The sequence below is a fragment of the Castor canadensis genome, chromosome 3, assembly GCF_047511655.1.
Source record: "Castor canadensis chromosome 3, mCasCan1.hap1v2, whole genome shotgun sequence".
Classification (NCBI taxonomy): Eukaryota; Metazoa; Chordata; class Mammalia; order Rodentia; family Castoridae; genus Castor; species Castor canadensis.
This window is the reverse complement of record NC_133388.1, coordinates 56,892,163-56,913,035: the sequence shown is the minus strand read 5'-3', so window position 1 is coordinate 56,913,035 and position 20,873 is coordinate 56,892,163.

Here is a 20,873-nt window from a genome sequence, read left to right as displayed (position 1 = left end):
TAGACAGCAGATTGTTGGATCTTCCTTTTTAATCCAGTTAGCCAAATGGTGTCTTTTCATGAAGGAGTTAAGTCCATTAATATTCAGTGTTAGTATTGATAGGTATGTGGTGATTCCTGTCATTTAGTTGTCTCAGTTGTTTAAGGGTTTGGTTGTGTGCAGCTAAATCAATGTTACTCTCTACCTTCTTACTTTTTCTTCTCCTGTGGTTTAGTATTGCCTGGCCTTTCATGGTTCTGTTTGCTTTCACTTTCTGTGTACAGAATTCTTTGAAGAATTTTTTGTACTGGTGGCTTGGTGGTCATATATTATTTTAGTTTCTGATTATCATGAAGGACTTTTATTGCTCCATCTATTTTGAATGATAGTTTTGCTCAATAGAGTATCCTAGGATTGAAGTTATTTTCATTCAGTGCCTGGAAGACCTCACTCCATGCTGTTCTTACTTTTAAGGTTTCTGTTGAGAAATCTGCTGTGATTTTGATGGCTTTACTTTTGTATGTTATTTGTTTTTCCTCTCTTACAGCCTTCAATATTCTTTCTCTATTCTCTATGTTTGTTGTTTTAATGACAATATGTTGTGGGGTAGTTCTATTTTGGTCAAGTCTGTTTGATGTCCTGGTGGCTTCATGTACCTGAATGGGTGTTGTTTTTTTCTAGATTTGGTAAATTTTCAGCTATTATTTTGTTGAATGTATTAAGAATTCCTTTTGCTTACACCTCTTCTCCTTCTTCAATGCCCATGGTTCTCAGGTTTGCTCTTTTGATGGAGGCTGTGAATTCCTGCATATTCCTTTCATATGTCTTGATTTGTCTGACTAGTAGTTCTTTGGTTTTTCCTTTAATTACCATTTCATCTTCAAGTTCTGATATTTTGTCTTCTGCTTGTTCTAGTCTGCTTGAGTGGCCTTCCATTTTGTTTTGTATCTCTGTTTTGTTCTTTTTTCTGAGGTTTTCCCTATCATGGGTCACTTTCTGTTTAATATTGTCAATTTTCATCCTGAGTTCATTTATGTCTCTATTTATGGTTTTCTGTGTTTCACTATTATGTTCACTCAGTGCTTCTATGGTTTCTGTTATTTGTTCTTGTGCTTTCTCATATTCTTTATTTTTGTTGTCTTGTAATATCTTGAGTGTCTCCTGTACATTTTGGTTGATCATATCTAGTATCATGTTATGAAATTCTCATTGGTTATTTGCAGGATTTCTTCTTTCAGAGTGTTCTTGTGGCCTTCATAGGGTTCCTTGGTATAGTTTCTCCTTGTTTTGTTGGATTCTGAATCTGAATATCTGTTTTCTTCATTTCCTCTGGTTCCTGTACTAATTTATTATTGGGGGAAAATGGTTTCCATCTTCCCATCATTCCTTTTGGTGTTGTTACTGTCTCTGTACTGTGTGTAATTTAGTATAATCTAGCTTCCAATAGTAAAAGTAATAATATCTAAAATAGAAGAGCAAGAAGAAAAAGAAAGAAAAGACAAAAGAAAAAAATAGAGAACCAAAGAAATTAACAGGGAGAGATGGTGTACTAATCAACAGTGAAGTAAACAAGCATTTAGAGAGAAAGAGAAAAAAAGAAAAAAGAAGAGAGAAAAAGAAAAATAACCCCAGGTTCAGATGCAATGAAGTTTTAGTCTTAATATTTCTGGTGTTACTCCTTCAGCATCCAGTCCTGGTATTGGTATTTGAGTAGTAACTCTGTCATTGTCTTACCAAAGGAGAAAAAAGAAAAAAAAAAAAATGAAAAAAGGAAAAATAATAATAAAAAATAGAAAAGATATATAAAACCATAAAAAAGTTTTAAGGTCCAGAATTCATTAAGTTTCAGTCTTAGTAGTTCTTGTGTTGCTCCTTCAGTATCCAGTCCTAATGTTGTTATTCAAACAGTAGCACTGTCGTTGTCTCACCAGATTGTTGAGTCAGGAGACAGCTTTGTGAACTGCTATCTGCCTTTCTTCAGGCTGAGGCTCATCTGCCACCTACTGCCAGCCAGCTACTGTTGCAGGCTTTATTTATTTAAAGTTTGTCAGGCAGACTGCCTCTCCCCCTTTCTCTGGTGTGCTTAAGGTGCCTGTCTCTTTGCTACATGTCTTTTTCAGTTCCTTATTTATTATTCAGTTTTTTTTTTCCACAGGGTGGAGGTCAGACTGTCCAGATGGCTATGCTGGTTTTATCCCAGAGGTGGCTGTGGGGTTACCATGTGCCTCTTATTTGTTTACCTGTTGGTCGGCATCTCCCAGGCAGGTTAGGAGCCAGTGTCTGGTGGTGCAGAAGCCCTCCTTGTTTCTCAGTGTAATGTGGTGTGGAGAAGCTTTGTGTAGGCCGGGTGTTCAGGGTGTCTGAGTTTTGCCTCTTCTTGGTGGTTTTTCCTGCCAAGTGTGACTCCAGTGTTTCAGCAAGATTTTGCTTTACGGAGCTCACGCTATCTGTTTCTTCTCTCTAGTCACCATCTTGGATCTCCCCTAGTTTACTTCTTTCACATTTTTATGCAGACAGTATGTAATGCAGTGTGGTTTCAGATGTGCAATAATTTGGGGGAATAATTAGGAATAATGGTTTATTCCCAAGTATGCCTCAAGCAGAACAAATATGGTTTTTCTTCTGTATAGTTCATTGACTTAATAAATATGTAATATAAATGTAAGCAAACTTATATTGTATATTTGTAAACTACAAAGTAAAAACTTTGAACATATTGTGGAGTTTGTATTTTGCATACGCAGGGTGAGAACTAAATTTTAAATAAATCTATATTTCATCTGAAAAAAGATTTTAGATCCCATTGGCACATATAGAATCCAAAATAACTAATCAAAATGAAAAAATTGTATAATTAGTTTTAGAAAATACAAAATAAAAATAGAACAATTAATTGGTAAAGTCAGGGCTAGGAGCTAGTCCTGAAGGATAATGGGCTTCTCATTATGGTTTTCCTGGAAAAAGACTATTCAACAACAGGCTTGAAAAAGCACATCAATGGAAAAAATATGGGCATCTTTGGCAATAAACTAATGGCAGATTTTAAGAAGTGAGATAGTGATGTCTTTTAGAACTTGTATTTATTTTTATACAGATTCCATTTGGAATTTAATCGTTCTTCAAATTTACAACTTGTAACTGAGAGGAGGAATATTTATGACCTAAGAAAACCACACTACCAGCCAAGATGAATGAATTTGAGTGTCACAGAGAGGACCCTAGAGTACTTGTGTCCTGTACAAATTCTAACATCAAACAGTGCAAGTAGAAGAGAATCAAGATGTTGACAATGAAAAGATAAAACTAGACAGAACCTATCCTTCTACTACAGTGTAAGGAATCAAATTGACTCTAGAAGCTTCCACATTTGTAATGCTTTTTTGGTTTTGCCAGATATTAAATCATTAAGGTTTCTTAGAGGCAGTAGATGCTTTCATTTTTAACAATTTCATATCTCAAATTCAGTTCCTCCAACTTCAATGTCTTCTGTCCTGATGTAGACTACCATGTTCATTCATCAGGGCTCAACAATTTATGGAGTTATGGATAGAATCTTGGCAATGTTAGCACACCAGCATCTGCAGTGGCTGAGTTTCCCTCGAGTCCTTAAAATCATACTATTTCACAGCCCTAGACCCTCACTTAGAATGGTTGATGGGAGCATTTTAAATTGAGTCTATTAAAAAAGTAATGAAAAGAAAGCTTCTGATTTTAAAAATCCAGGAAGAATTGCTAGCCCTTCCTTTTTAAGTGCTTTTTCTTACTTATACTTGTGATTAACTCTAAGATATTAGCCATTTTAAGTAGCTATAGAAAAGAAGTACTTCTAATTTAGGTAGTTTATTAAATACATTTACAAGTTTACTCATAGCACTTGAAATTATTTCTAAAGTAAAACTTTTATCACTCAGAGTAAGTCTAGATATCACAAAAATAATTGGAATATTTGCTCAGAGTAAAATTAAAATGAGTTTTAGTTGTTATCTCCCTTATGAACATTAATTTTGTGCTTACACAAGGAATAATGGCATATCTCAGCTAAAAGAAGAATTACATTTCTATCCCCATGATAATCACCTTACTGCTAAATGAATAATTAATTTTGCTTAGAGACACAATTAATAAGAATTAGGTAAATAGTTATATTTATGAATATAAATATAGTCATCCCTTGATTGAAAGCTTTACTCTTGAAAGTTTAAAAATTGACTTATAAGTAGGTTTCACTATTTTATTAATTTCAGACTTTTGTATATTTTCATTGTAAACAACCAATAAGATTTCCTTATACAGATACAACTCAATTTATGATGGAGTTAGGTCTTGATAAGTCCACTGTTAAGTTTAAGATGTCTTAAGGCAACTAACCCACCAAACGTCATATCTTAGCAACTTAGTTAATGCTGTCAACTCTTAATTGTTCATTCCAGTGCCACTGACTGAAAGCTCTGGCTCACTGTTTATGTTCAACATCCAGAGAAAGTATCATGCTACATATCACTAGCCTGGGAAAAGATAAGGTTTCATTGTTTGAAGTATTGTTTCTACCAAGTACATATCACTTTTACACCATAGAAAGTCAAAAAATTGTGAGTCAAACCACCATAAGTCAGAGATCATCTGTACGTCATATCTGTAATGTTTTTGCTTCATGTACTTTTAGAATATTATGTTTACTTTTGTGACCCAAGTTCATTTTTAAGGCCTTCCTCTGTCTCCTATCTCCCCCAATGCCAAATGGCTTTGTAATGTAGTTTCTAGTCTTTGACTCAAACTTCTTGATCTGTGCTATCAATAACATAGCCTATTCTTTCAGCTCTCACTTTCTTCAAGACAAATGAATAGAAGCTGTTTTTAATCCTGATCCTTTCTTTCAATGGCTGGTGTTTGTTATATAAAGGGCATAATTCACATTGAGTATAAAAATTGTCTTTCATTTTGTTTTCTGCCCTCTTAAAACACAACCCATTTCAAATTTCAATACTTTTTTAAAATATATTTTGCTAAACAATGGTAGGAAAGTGATTGTCCTCATAATCTCTTCATGTTTCATACAATCTTACAGAAATTATCAAGTCAAAATTCTAAGAGGAAAAACCTCTCAAGGATCAGAAGAATAATCTCTGTCATTTCATATAACCTACGATAACATTCTGATGTTTAGAGGTTGTAAAACTTGTGTGAATTTATTGGGATGCTGGCCCCTATACCTACATATTTAAACATGAATCTATGTGTATATGACTATCCAGAGAAACATGAATTTATACTCACATCCTATATAAAATGTCTAATGTACTTGATGAGAAAACCCCAGTGTCAAGATCTACAACAGTGAAATACCTAGAATCTCATGAGAACCACATAATGTCTTAAAACATAGAATATCATATAATAGATCAGTATAAGTTTTCACCTTTAGTAAACTTTATGATAAAGAACAGAAATAAAACACATGGATCCTAAAGTAGATGAAATATAAGACTATGTGTGTTGTCTAAATTGATTATAGTAAGCATCTTTCCTTTGATATATTGAAAAACAATAAAGACAAAATATTAGAACCATATTTTGGTGTTTATTAATGCATTTCTCAATGACTGTGTCAGTCATGTTGAAATATTACAACAGAATGTCATTATGCTTTGTAACAGGGTCCTAGAATCTTGGTGGTCTTCAAACCCCAAAGTATGTTTCCTTCCCATTCTATTTGTCTGCTGCACATTCTGCAGAATGGTAGAGTAACTGTTTCTGAAAAACATCTAGCCCTGTACATTGAGGGACAGAGAGTACTAGCAAGTCACACTTTGGTTCTTAAAGCATGTGTTAAGATGTAATACATCACTTCTGTCCATATTTCATTGGTTAAAACATATTACTTTTACATACTTGAGTTAAACAGAGCATGGATAAATAATTGTTCTTTGAAGTTAGGCACTTCAGACATGGGTGCTGAATTATTCTTTGAGGGTTCTCAACTGCCTTACTTTCTCAAGTTTAATAACCACTCCTTGAAGTCAGAAAACATGTAATACACAATATAGCTCCCAATAATAAGTAAAAAATAAAAACAGTTTCAATGATAGATTTATTAAGGAATACATCATTTAATTTACACATACTTCATTTTTATGTCTATGGTATGTATTTTCACACTCTCTGTTTACTGGAGATACATTTAAACTTCTCATTTGCTTATAACTCATTTAACCAATTAAGGAAAGGGATTGCTTTAACTTTATTAATATCTTGGAATTATTTAAAAAGTGTTTATTCAAGTCTCACTTATGACTATTGCTAGGCAACAAAATGTAGAAACATATACTTTACCTAAAATCAGAATATGTTGGGGCACATTTATTACCCTTAAGTATTTCTTAAATATTTTGTTGTGTGAACAAAGAAAGAGATGTGATTATCCTGAGTAAAGTCTATACAAATTGTGCATAACTTGTGACATTGTTCCTTAATTTAATAATGTTCCTTCATGGGTAGTTTTTATTCCTTTCAATATATTACACAAAGTTGTAAATTTTGAAATTGAATGCTCCAAAGTTTCAAAAGGTCACTTTATAACCTGTCAGTTAATACCTATCAAGCACTGAGGCATGCAAAAGACTCTGAATAATTCCATTGCTGTTACAATGTTGAAGAGCAGAGCAGGCACAGCACAAACAACCACTAAGAAAGAGAAATCTAACTCTGTGGGATAGAAATTTTTATGCACTATTAATAAATTCAGTTTCTGTAGATGGAAAATTCTCTTTATTAATGCCATAATTGATTTTTTTTAAATTTAGCACATGAAAAGCTTTTATTGAAATTAAAGTTAGAATGAGTGCTACAGAATCAAGTGATTGGCATATCACTTGATATGCCAAGGAAATTGTTAAATACCCAGAGACACACAAATATGGAAGGATATATTTAGAAATGTCAAGTGGTGACACATGATATGATGACATGTGATGGAACATAAAATGGGAAAAATTGCACCATAAAAACATGCATAAAACAGCATAAAAGCATATTGTTATAAGGAAGAATGAAATGCAGCTTACTAGGACTTATCTGGAAGGTAACAATCTGAATGGAAATTGACAGGAGAAAAGGCAATCTGTACTATTTTGCATGTGTTGTCAAATGTTGTTGAACTATGACCACTGGAGCCCCATAGCTGAGTTCATCTCCTGTTACATAAAAGTGCATTTATTTGTGGAATTCATGATAAACACCTGCTGCAGGTGAGCTCTAATTCAGAGGTAGTGGATGAGATGTTTGAAGAGTTGTACTCAGTTCTATCCAACAACTATTTAGTGAATGCCTAAGGTACTAGTCTCTAACCAAGATATTGGGAATACAACAATGGTCTAAGCAGACAAGTGACCTGTTCTCAAGTGATGTGCATTTTAATGAGTTAGCACTTAATATACAAAAATATACATGTAAAGAACAATAAAATAGACATCTTTCTCTTGACCTTTGAAATAATGTTACCATTTATGTGTGAACATATGCATATGTATAAATTATATAATATGTATATATATATTAGTTGAATACATATATAAGTACTTTAATTCTTGTGATTGGACTTTAATAAAATGTTACAATATGACATGTATTCCATTGTAACTTCCTTTTAAAATTGAATTGTTTCAGAGTTTCACCTAAGTTTTTTGTATATACCTCTATTTTGTTATCATTTCATTGCTTAAAAAAACACATTTTATGCACCTTTTTCTGCCATAATTGGATATTTGAATTGTTTCTAGTTTTTATTATATGAAGAATCTGTTTAGAATCTACCTCTCCATTCATATATGTAATCATGTCTCTGTACTTCTATAAAACTGCAAGCTGAATACATAAGTGCATTCAGTTTTGTAAGATATTGCCAAATTGTTTTACACAATGATTACATCCATGTATATTCCCACAATCAGTGCATAAGAATCACATTTGCTTACTCCTGTGACTGACATAATCTTTACATTGCCTTTTTTTCTGTGATTTTTGTGTATGCAAAGTGTTTTTCCTTATTTATGGTCTTAAAATGCATTAAGTGAGTTTTAACATGATTTCATAGATTTATACTCCTTTTAAACATTATTTTTTCTGTAAAATAACCAATCATATTTTAACCTATTGCTCTTTCACAATATCCATACTGGTGTCCTATTTATATATGTATTCTGGATATTAATCTGTTAAAATAGTTCATGATGACGGCTTGAGATTTTTCATCCCTTATCAACACTTCTTTAATAAAGAAAATTTTACAATCTAATGTTAATTTATCATTATTTTCTTCAATGATTGCATCACCTATCTGTCTAATGGATAATCTCTCAGTATAGATGATACATTCTTTTTTGTAAAAGTGCTAAACTTAACTATGATGTTCCTGTTATTATTAACATGACAAATGATTTATAATACAAATCAAGTTATGACTTTGCAATGACATGAAAATTGATAATATCAAGAAACAAAAATGTTATAATGTCAATATACTATGTATATCTACCACCTAAGTGATAGGATGATTATCACTTCATCCTTAAATTACAACATATCTGTCCATTGATTGTATTATTTTAATGTGTTTTAAATGTGATTATACTTCACCATATGTACCATTAACTACAGATTAATATTTGTTTGGAGTTTTTCCTTTGAGTTAAAATCAATCAGCAAAATTAGTATATTAAAGGTGAATTTTGACATATACATTTACTTATGTAATGAAAAATTATTTCACAATGTACTGTTCCATTAGGAAATTCAGATTTATTTCTCCATCTAAATCTTTTTTTAAAATTATTTTATTATTCATATGTGCATACAAGGCTTGGGTCATTTCTCCCCCCTGCCCCCACCCCCTCCCTTACCACCCACTCTGCCCCTTCCTCTCCCCCCCACCCCCTCAATACCCAGCAGAAACTATTTTGCCCTTATTTCTAATTTTGTTGTAGAGAGAGTATAAGCAATAATAGGAAGGAACAAGGGTTTTTGCTGGTTGAGATAAGGATAGCTATACAGGGAGTTGACTCACATTAATTTCCTGTGCGTGTGTGTTACCTTTTAGGTCAATTCTTTTTGATCTCACCTTTTCTCTAGTTCCTGGTCCCCTTTTCCTATTGGCCTCAGTTGCTTTTAAGGTATCTGCTTTAGTTTCTCTGCGTTAAGGGCAACAAATGCTACATAATTTTTTAGGTGTCTTACCTATCCTCACCCCTCCCTTGTGTGCTCTCACTTTTATCATGTGCTCAAAGTCCAATCCCCTTGTTGTGTTTGCCCTTGATCTAATGTCCACATATGAGGGAGAACATACGATTTTTGGTCGTTTGGGCCAGGCTAACCTCACTCAGAATGATGTTCTCCAATTCCATCCATTTACCAGCAAATGATAACATTTTGTTCTTCTTCATGGCTGCATAAAATTCCATTGTGTACAGATACCACATTTTCTTAATCCATTCATCAGTGGTGGGGCATCTTGGCTGTTTCCATAATTTGGCTATTGTGAATAGTGCCGCAATAAACATGGGTGCGCAGGTGCATCTGGAGTAACCTGTGTCACAGTCTTTTGGGTAGATCCCCAAGAGTGGTATTGCTGTATCAAATGGTAGATCAATGTTTAGCTTTTTAAGTAGCCTCCAAATTTTTTTCCAGAGTGGTTGTACTCATTTACATTCCCACCAACAGTGTAAGAGGGTTCCTTTTTCCCCACATCCTCACCAACACCTGTTGTTGGTGGTGTTGCTAATGATGGCTATTCTAACAGGGGTGAGGTGGAGTCTTAGTGTGGTTTTCATTTGCATTTCCTTTATTGCTAGAGGTGGTGAGCATTTTTTCATGTGTTTTTTGGCCATTTGAATTTCTTCTTTTGAGAAAGTTCTGTTTAGTTCACTTGCCCATCTCTTTATTGGTTCATTAGTTTTGGGAGAATTTAGTTTTTTAAGTTCCATATATATATTCTGGTTATCAGACCTTTGTCTGATGTGTAGCTGGCAAATATTTTCTCCCACTCTGTGGGTGTTCTCTTCAGTTTAGAGACCATTTCTTTTGATGAACAGAAGCTTTTTAGTTTTATGAGGTCCCATTTATCTATGCTATCTCTTAGTTGCTGTGCTGCTGGGGTTTTGTTGAGAAAGTTCTTACCTATACCTACTAACTCCAGAGTATTTCCTACTCTTTCCTGTATCAACTTTAGAGTTTGTGGTCTGATATTAAGATCCTTGACCATTTTAAGTTAATATTGGTGTAGGGTGATATACATGGATCTAGTTTCAGTTTTTTGCAGACTGCTAACCAGTTTTCCCAGCAGTTTTTGTTGAAGAGGCTTCTATTTCTCCATCGTATATTTTTAGCTCCTTTGTTAAAGACAAGTTGGTTATAGTTGTGTGGCTTCATATCTGAGTCCTCTATTCTGTTCCACTGGTCTTCATGTCTGTTTTTGTGCCAGTACCATGCTGTTTTTATTGTTATTGCTTTGTAATATAGTTTGAAGTCAGGTATGGTGATACCTCCAGTATTGTTCTTTTGACTGAGTATTGCCTTGGCTATTCATGGCCTCTTGTGTTTCCATATAAATTTCACAGTAGATTTTTCAATCTCTTTAATGAATGTCATTGGAATTTTGATGGGAATTGCATTAAACATGTAGATTACTTTTGGGAGTATCGACATTTTTACTATGTTGATTCTACCAATCCATGAGCATGGGAGATCTCTCCACTTTCTATAGTCTTCCTCAATCTCTTTCTTCAGAAGTGTATAGTTTTCCTTGTAGAGGTCATTCACATCTTTTGTTAGGTTTACACCTAGGTATTTGATTTTTTTTTTTGAGGCTATTGTAAATGGAATTGTTTTCATACATTCTTTTTCAGTTTGCTCATTGTTAGTGTATAGAAATGCTAATGATTTTTCTATGTTGATTTTATATCCTGCTACCTTGCTGTAGCTATTGATGATGTCTAGAAGCTTCTGAGTAGAGTTTTTTGGGTCTTTAAGGTATAGGATCATGTCATCTGCAAAAAGGGATATTTTGACAGTTTCTTTACCTATTTGTATTCCTTTTATTCCTTCTTCTTGCCTAATTGCTCTGGCTAGGAATCCAGTACTATGTTGAATAGGAGTGGAGATAGTGGGCATCCTTGTCTGGTTCCTGATTTTAGAAGGAATGGTTTCAGTTTTTCTCCATTAAGTACAATGCTGGCTGTAGGTTTGTCATATATAGCTTTTATAATGTTGAGGTACTTTCCTTCTATTCCTAGTTTTCTTAGAGCTTTTATCATGAAATGGTGTTGGATCTTATCAAAGGCTTTTTCTGCATCTATTGAGATGAAAGTGGTTTTTGTCTTTGCTTCTGTTAATGTGGTTTATTATGTTTATTGATTTTCGTATGTTGAACCAGCCCTGCATCCCTGGGATGAAGTCTACTTGGTCATGGTGAATAATCTTTTTGATGTGTTGTTTAATGTGGTTTGCCATTATTTTGTTGAGGATTTTTGTATCAATGTTCATTAAGGAGATTGGCCTATAGTTCTCCTTTTTGGAGGTGTCTTTGCCTGGTTTTGGATCAGTGTAATACTGGCTTCATAAAATGTGTTTGGCAGTTTTCCTTCCCTTTCTATTTCATGGAGCAGTTTAAGGAGGGTTGGTATCAGTTCTTCTTTAAAGGTCTGATAGAATTCAGCAGAGAATCCATCAGGTCCTGGACTTTTCTTTTTGGGGAGACTCTTCATTGGTGGTTCAATTTCATTTTGTGTTATAGATCCATTCAGGTGATTAATTTCCTCTTGGTTCAGTTTTGGATGATCATATGTATCTAGAAATCTGTCCATTTCTTTAAGATTTTCAAATGTATTTGAATATACGTTCTCAAAGTCTCTGATGATTTCCTGGACTTCCATGGTGTTTGTTGTTATCTCCCCTTTTGCATTCCTGATTCTACTAATTTGGGTTTTTTCTCTCCTCATTTTAGTCAGGTGTGCCAGGGGTCTGTCGATCTTGTTTATTTTTTCAAAGAACCAACTTTTTGTTTCATTAATTCTTTGTATTTTTTTTTTGGTTTCTATTTCATTGATTTCAGCTCTTATTTTTATTATTTCTCTCCTTCTATTTGTTTTGGAATTTGATTGTTCTTTTTTTTCTAGGAGTTTGAGATGTATCATTAGGTCATTGATTTGGGATCTTTCAGTCTTTTTAATATATGCACTCATCACTATAAACTTTCCTCTCATGACTGCCTTAGCTGTGTCCCATAGGTTCTGGTAGGTTGTGTTTTCATTTTCATTGACTTCCAGGAACCTTTTAATTTCCTCTTTTATTTCATCGATGATCCATTGTTCATTAAGTAGTAAGTTATTTAGTTTCCAGCTGTTTGCATGGTTTTTGTCTTTACTTTTGTTGTTGAGTTCTACTTTTACTTCTTTGTGATCAGATAGTATGCACAGTATAATTTCTATTTTCTTATGTTTGCTGAGACTTGCTTTGTGCCCTAGGATATGATCTATTTTGGAGAACGTTCCATGGGCTACTGAGAAGAATGTATATTGTGTAGAAGTTGGATGAAATGTTCTGTAGACTTCAATTAGGTCCATTTGATCTATTGTATACTTTAGTTCCTGGATTTCTTTATTGATTTTTTGTTTGGATGACTTATCTATTGATGATAATGGGGTGTTAAAGTCTCCCACAACCACTGTATTGATGTTAATATATGCTTGTCGGTCTTTCAGGGTATGTTTGATGAAATTGGGTGCATTGACATTGGGCATATACAGGTTGATATTATTATTTCCTTTTGGTCTATTTCCCCTTTTATTAGTATGGAATGTCCTTCATTATCTAATTTGATCAATGTACGTTTGAAATCTACTTTGTCAGAGATAAGTATTGCTACTCCTGCCTGTTTTCAGGGGCCATTGGCTTGGTAAATCTTCTTCCAGCCTTTCATCCTAAGCCTATACGTATTTCTGTTGGTGAGATGGGTCTCCTATAAGCAACAAATTGTTGGATCTTTCCTTTTAATCCATTTTTTCAAGCGGTGCCTTTTGATTGGTGAATTAAGTCCGTTAACATTAAGTGTTAGTACTGATAGTTTTGTGGTGATTCCTGTCATTTAGTTGTCTAAGTTTTTTGAAGGTTTGATTGTGTGTACCTAAATTGAGGTTACTCTCTACTGTCTTGCTTTTTCTTTTCCTGTGTTTTGGTGCTGCCTGTCTTTTCATGGTTAAGTTTGGTTTCACTCTCTGTATGCAGAATCCCTTGCAGAATCTTTTGTAGTGGTGGCTTTGTGGTCACATATTGTCTTAGTTTCTGCTTACCATGGAAGACTTTTATTGCTCCATCTATTTTGAATGATAGTTTTGCTGGGTAGAGTATCCTGGAGTTGAAGTTATTTTCATTCAGTGCCCAGAAGATCTCACCCCACGCTCTTCTTGCTTTTAATGTTTTTGTTCAGAAGTCTGCTGTGATTTTGATGGGTTTACCCTTTTATGTTACTTGTTTTTTCTCTCTTACAGCCTTCACTATTCTTTCCCTAGTTTCTGAACTTCTTGTTTTAATGATGATATGTTGTGGGGTAGTTCTATTTTGTTCTGGTCTGTTTGGTGTCCTGGAGGCCTCTTGCATCTGTACAGGAATATCTTTCTCTAGATTTGTGAAATTTTCTGTTATTATTTTGTTGAATATATTACGCATTCCCTTCAATTGCACCTCTTCTCCTTCGATGTCCATGATTCTCAAGTTTGGTCTTCTGATGGAGTCGGTGAGTTCTGGCATTTTCTTTTCACAGGTCTTGAGTTGTTTAAATAATAGTTCTTTGGTTTTTCCTTTAATTACCATTTCATCTTCAAGTTCTGAGATTCTGTCTTCTGCTTGTTCTATTCTACTGGATTGGCCTTCTGTTTTGTTTTTCAGTTCTGTTTTGTTCTTTTTTCTGAGGTTTTCCATATCCTGGGTGGTTTCCTCTTTAATGTTGTCTATTTTTATCCTGAGTTCATTTATCTGTTTATTCATCATGTTCTCTCTTTCACTTTGGTGTTTACACAGTGCTTCTATGGTTTCCTTTATTTCTTCTTTTGCATTTTCAAATTCTCTCTTTTTGTTGTCTTGGAATTTCTTGAGTGTCTCCTGTACATTTTGGTTGACCCTATCCAGTATCATCTCTATAAAATTCTCATTGAGTACTTGTAGTATGTCTTCTTTTAAGTTATTCTTGTGGGCTTCATTGAGTCTTTTGGCATAGTTTATCTTCATTTTGTTGGAGTCTGGATCTGAGTATCTGTTTTCTTCATTCCCCTCTGGTTCTGTACTAATTTTTTGCTGTGGGGAAACTGGTTTCCCTGTTTTTTCTGTCTTCCCATCATTTTCTTTGGTGTTGTTACTGTCCCTGTACTGTGTGCAATTAAGTATTTTCTAGCTTGTAATATTAACAATGGTAATATTTAGAATGGAAGGGTGAGCGGAGATGGAAAGCAAGAAGTTAAAGAAAAGGGAAAAACAAATAAAGAGACAAGAAGGAGAAAACAGAACAAGGAATCAGACAAGAAAGTTTCAAAGGTATAAACAGGCAGTGTTAGTGTACTAATTGACAGTAAGCTGAACAGGCATTAGAGAGACAGAGAGAGGATTGATAATAAAAAAATAAAAATAAAAAAAGATAAGAATAAAAATAAAAAATAAGCAAATGAAAGAAACATCTATATATAAAAATAAATAAAATAAAATGAAAAGTAGAAAATAAAAAAAAAACCCAAAAAACCAAAAACCTCCAAGTTTAAATGCAATGAAATTTCAGTCTTAATAATTTGGGTGTCCGTCTCTGTCTCCAATCCTGGAGATGGTGCCTCAGATGTTGTTCTGTAGTTGTCTCATCAAAGGGGACGCATAAAGTGGAACAAAACTACACACACATGCACAAAAAAAACCCCACCAAGTGTCCCAAGTTCAAATGCAATACAGTTTCAGTAAGTTTTTCAGCATGCAGGTGTAATTAGGTTGTTCTCTCATCAAAGGCAGGAAGAAAAAGAGAAAAAAAGAAAGAGTCTGGAGACAGTTCTGAGAATGGTATCTGCAGCTGTGGCTTGCCTGCCTGCTGCTGTCAGCGTGCTGTTGCTGGAGGCATTATTTATGCAGATCTCTGAGGTGAGTTTAGTACTCACCTCAACTTGCAGGCTTTGTTTACTCAGAGTTCTCCTGTGTGTGAGCCTCTGCTATAAGCTTTCCCCTTTCCAAGCACACTGGGGAAGGTGACACTGCACCCACATTCTCAGGCCTGTGTGTTTATTTACAGTTCATGTGGGAAGTGGGTCTTCCCCCTCTCCTGTGCAGTTTTCCTCCCACTGCCACTTTTACAACCTTTCCTGCTCCTGATTACTGGGCAGTGCTGCTGCTTCTGCCAGCCGCCATGTTTGTTTACAGCTCATGTAAGAAGTGGGTCTTCCCTCCTCTCCTGTGGAGTTTTCCTCCCTCCGTCACTCTCACAAGCTTTCCTGCTCCAGGTTGCTGGATGTGTACCCCTGCTCCCGCGAGAGCCTCTCCAGCCCGCCCAGCTTGTTTATTTACAGTTCCGGGAAGGATTCCCTTCCCCCAATCTGTGGTGCTCAGTGTGCCCCACCCTCTTTCCCACATGTCTTTATTGTTCTTATTGCTTTTTACTCAGTTTCTCTTTTTTCCCCAAGTGGAGGTCGGTCTGTCCAGGGGCTATGCTGCTCTGGCCCAGAGTTGTCTGTGGGAGTTCCATGGTACCACGAAGCAAAGCTCACCTTGTCTGCATCTTCCCAAGCCATCTGGCTACGGGTGTCTGAAGGCCTGGAAGCCCTCGTTTCTCTGTTTAACATGAAGTGGAGATTCTGTGCACCAGCTGAAGGTGTGGAGGGGTCAAAGTTTTGCCTTTTCTCGGTGATTTTGCCTGCAAAGTGTGTCTCCAATGTTTCTCCAAGATTTCAAGATAGGAGGCTCACTTTCTGCTTCCTCCCTCTAGCTGACATCTTGGAATCTCTCCCCTCCATCTAATTCTTGATTCTAGGCTTCATAAAAAATCTAGTGGAACTTTTACCATTTTTATTATGTATTACCTGATCAGATTTTTATCTAAGTAAACCAGGGAAATACTCAAATAATCCCTTTAGTGAATCAATACTTTATAAGTGCATGTGTGACATACTGTGTCTGGAATCATATTATATTGTAAGACAAAATCCTATCAGAAATTTAAATTTGCCTACTGGTTGCATCAGATGGTCATAGTCCACTTCTTTTAAATTCACTTTTTAACCATCTACATATCTTTCTGCTTTCCTTATAGAATAGAAAAATTGGGTGATAATTGACAGATGTAAAATGCTGTCAAAAACTTAATGGAGTTAATCTGTTGATTTTTTTAAAGAATTCCACACTGCACTGTATAAAATATGTATATATGTATATTATATAAACTGTATAAAAAGTGTATATTATATAAATTATAGGTAAGAAAAATGAATAATGAAACAAATGTTCCTTTAGGTGTCAGAAACATTTCAGGGAGGTAGAGGCAAGTCATAAAGCATGGCTCAGAAGCAAGAGGTTCAGTGTGTCTGTCCCCTGCAGGTGTTGTTGTGATATTTGTTTTCCACACAGTGCTCCCTGAGGATGATCCACGAGTGAATGAGTCTCTCCAGAAGATGTCTTGGGTTAACTCTAATTTTTCCCAGACTTTAACTGCAATATGAAATGTCCAGGTATTTTCCCAGATAATTGTAGTTCTTGAAATGGATGTAATCCCAGAGTAAGCATTACTATTCCTGACATGCTTTAAAAATATATATACATATATATATGTTTAGTTAAAACTGAACAAACTTCATTTGTCTTGTTCAACATTTCTAGGTGGAAAAAAGCACAGTGAAAGGCAGCAAACAGCCTGTACCAAAATAAAACAGGTTAGGCTCTTTTCCTTCTGAAATTGAACTTTGCAGTGAGTTGGTCAGACTCCTTTAGTGAACTGGGACCTGCAAAGCTTGTATTAGGATAAAAAGTTTTATGGGATATTAGTACTTCAAAAAGTAGGACTTTATATTAAATATGTATTTAAAAAATAAGAATCATGAGAATAAATGGAATAGTAATTGTCTAATTTAGCAAAAGATTGAATTAAGTAAATCCTATATTTAACAATAATTTAGCAAGCATTCATCAAGTGTCACTTCCCATGCAGTCCACTAAATACTGAAGAATTAGCATTCAAAAGGTGAAATGGATCCACATGATCATGAAGAATAACATTAAATACAAACTTCTTTGTAATGAGTGTTGGGAAGGATATGCTCTAACTAATTCACTAAAACATATCAGGAATTTTCAACTCTAATCTGGAGGTTCAGGAAACACTATACAAAGGACTAACGTTAAAGCTGAGAATTAACGGTTGAGTTAGTAGGGTATTGGAACCAATAGAATAAATTGGAATGGTAGGAAAATGTAGGGAAAAATATTCCCCCAAGAACAGTAGTTTGTGGACATCTGTAGAAATAGAAAAAGAAAGAGACCAGTTTTGGAATCGAAAACTATGGATAAAACAGAGACCTTCATTGAAGACTAACAGAATTGATATAATAATAATAATAATAATAATAAAAACCTTTGTTAACAATAAAAACATAAATAGTGAAAAAGTTATGTAACATTTTAGTAATAATTCATGTGTTTTTACATTTTTGTAAGCATAAGCATGTGGTCAAAATATGGAATTTTTCATAAGAGTAATGTTTTATTGAGCAGAAGGAAGAGGAGGGGGGGAGGGGAAGGGGAAGGGGGACATAGAGAGACCTAGACAGAGAGAGACAGAAGCAGAGAGAATTTCTAATGTATTTAAAAACTTCACACTCAATATAGTCAAGTTTAATTTAGCATCAGGATCTCACTTTTCAAAATCTTACAGAATTCTTTAATAACCTACTTTAATGAGGGACAGTGTGTAGTGGTTGACAAAAATGAAAAAAATAGAAATTAATAGTTCTGCTATTACCATAATTAACCAAGTGAGTGTAATGTGAAGTGAGAGGAAGGCTCTAGGGGACCTCCCTGGCATGTCCTTCAGTGGCAGGATCAGGAGACATGCCAGAAAACTGTTTAAGGGAAATAATAGAAACACCAAGTGCTATTTCCTGCTTGCCACACCCCAATTTTATCCTATTTAATTAACTCATTTAAGCTATGTGGAATGAACTATATATGGACAAATACCTTAAATTCATTCTCATCATAGAGCATCTCTAAAATTGCTGATTCTTGGTCCTGTACCTAGAGATTCTATTATAATTGGTCTGGGATATAGCTTGGCATTTCCTCAGGACAACCAAAGTTGAAATTCACTATTCTCGGCCCAAAATGTTTACTAAACATTTAGTGAAATAAACCCTAAGTATGTAATGTGCATTATTCTGGTAACTGCCAAAGAAATTAAACACAGAAGAATGAAGCCAGAATATAGTTGATATAAGTGAACTGTACCAGACATAAGATTAAAAAAACAAAAAATAAAAAACAAAGCACTGAATCACAACTCACCTCTAAGTAGACCAATTGCTTTTGAGATCAGAACCCCATGGACCAGTAGGATGCCACTGGAGTAGTGACCTTTTGAAAATTTTTCCAAAGGGCAAATTAAAAAATAAAACTACTAAGCTTTAAATGTGTTACAGAATGTGTTTTTCAAAATCCAAAAGAAATGGGCAGTCATTAAAATTTCTCTGTTTTGCTTAATTTTCTTCACTATCATTTTTTTTCTTTTGCTTTTTGTTGTGCTGGGTGAGGGTACATTGTAGAATGTTACAAAGGTTCTTACACTATATCAAATATATCATTTCTGAATTCACCTGTTCTCCTTCATCTGCCCTCCCCCGATTCCTGGAACAGTTTCAACAGGTATCATTTTTGCATTCACATACATGTGTGTACGTTATTTGGGCTGCATTCATCCTCCCCACCCTTCCTTCCCTCCCTCTCCCAGAACCTGTTCTTCCCTCCAGTTCTCTGATTTTGTAGAAGAAAAACATAAAAGACAAAAAGAGAAGCATGATGTTTTTGCTAGTTTGAGATAAAGATAGCTACACAGGGAGATTCCTTGTGTTGTTTCCATGCATATATGCATTACAACCCCAACTGGTTCATCTCTTCTAGTCCTCTTCACTCCTCCCTAATACCTTTCCCATGGTGGCCTACTTTTTGGGATTTCCTATCAGGCACTTTGTAGAGATTTTCCTAGCAGCAAAGCAATATTCCTCCTAGTCAGTTGAGGTATGATGTGTGTGTACTTCAAATCACCAGCAACCAGACTATGTAGTACTTTGTATTCCTTGTGCTAAAACCTAAGGTTTGTCTCTCTTAATCTAGAAAACAAACCTATTAATCTCTAGGTTCTCAAAATGTGCTCAGGTTACAGGATTTGAATCCTCTCCTTAATCTTCTAGACTTTTGGTTTAATTTAGATATTGATTTAATTATTCCTTGCTATCTTATCTATCTTTTGATGCTTTACAAGGCTTTTTTAATGATAAACACAGTATTTTTAGTTGTTTTTAGAGGTTTTAGTTCAAATGCCTTTCCGGTCTGATTACTAAACACATAATTCTGGTCATTTCATTTCAACTTTCATGAGATGACTACCAGTTCATCTGAAACAAATAAGTAAAGGTATATTACTAAGCCATACACAGTTATCTAAATATATATGAGTTATATTTAATCATTTGCCTTCAAGTAGTTATGAAAGACACCAAATATAGCAACTGGTAGGAGTTAGGCTACCTGTTTCACTTATATAATTTGTATCAAACATTGAAAAAATGTTTTTAGAAATATTGATTTAAGTAATATAATCAATTAGCTACAAAGCAGAAATAAAATATCTTGAACTTTTATTTAGATATTTTTTCCAATAGTACATAATAAAGAATAGCTACATCTATCATTAAGTACATTGTGGAAAAAAAATTATTTCTTTTCAGAGAGTGAAAAAATATTTAAATGGGAAAGAACTGAGGTGTGGAAGAAATCTAGGGCAAATACAGCAATGTAGTTGGGCTTGGGTCACATGATAAGGGGAGAGCACACACGGGAGGTATGGGGATAGGTAGAAAACGCAAAACATGAAAGCGTTTGATGTCCCCACTGCAGAGGAACTAATACAGAAACCTTAAAGCAACAGAGGTCAACAGGAGAAGGGGATCAGGAACCAGTGTAAAGATCAGTTAGAGATGAATCAACTTGGGTCGTAACACATGTGTACATGAAAGCAATGCTAGGAATCTCTCTGTATAGCTATCCTTGGCTCATCTTACTATTCTTATGTCTTCTCTTCCACAAAATTAGAGATAGGGGCAGAAAGGGTTCTGCCTGGAAGAGAGCAGGCAGGAAGAGAGCGTAGGCAAGGCGGGCAGGGGGAGCGAAATGACCCAAACAATGTATGCACATGTGAATAAATGAATTAAAAAATAAAACTAAATAAATAAATAAGTGCTAAAGATGAGAAAAAAAAGAAAGACAAAGAAATGTCTAGTCAATCTTGGGAAAAATGAATCATTTGTTCAGTGCATTAACAGATTTTCTTTCTGCTCCATCTCAATAATGAATTTTTAATATCTATTATGCCATAAATACTTCAAAGGAATAAGTATTTTCCTTTACTGTTTTGACATTGGAATATTAAATGTCTTTGGGTCTGGTGTTCCCCAGTTCATGAACTGATTCTTACTTAAAATATAATAACTAGAACTCCAGGATGGTTTGAGAGTTGGTTCTCTCCTCATTCTATTCTGACGTGAGGAGAATGAACGAGTGATAAATCCAAGACTAATGAACTTCAGGTTTTAACTAAATTCCATCTGACTTCAAAGCCA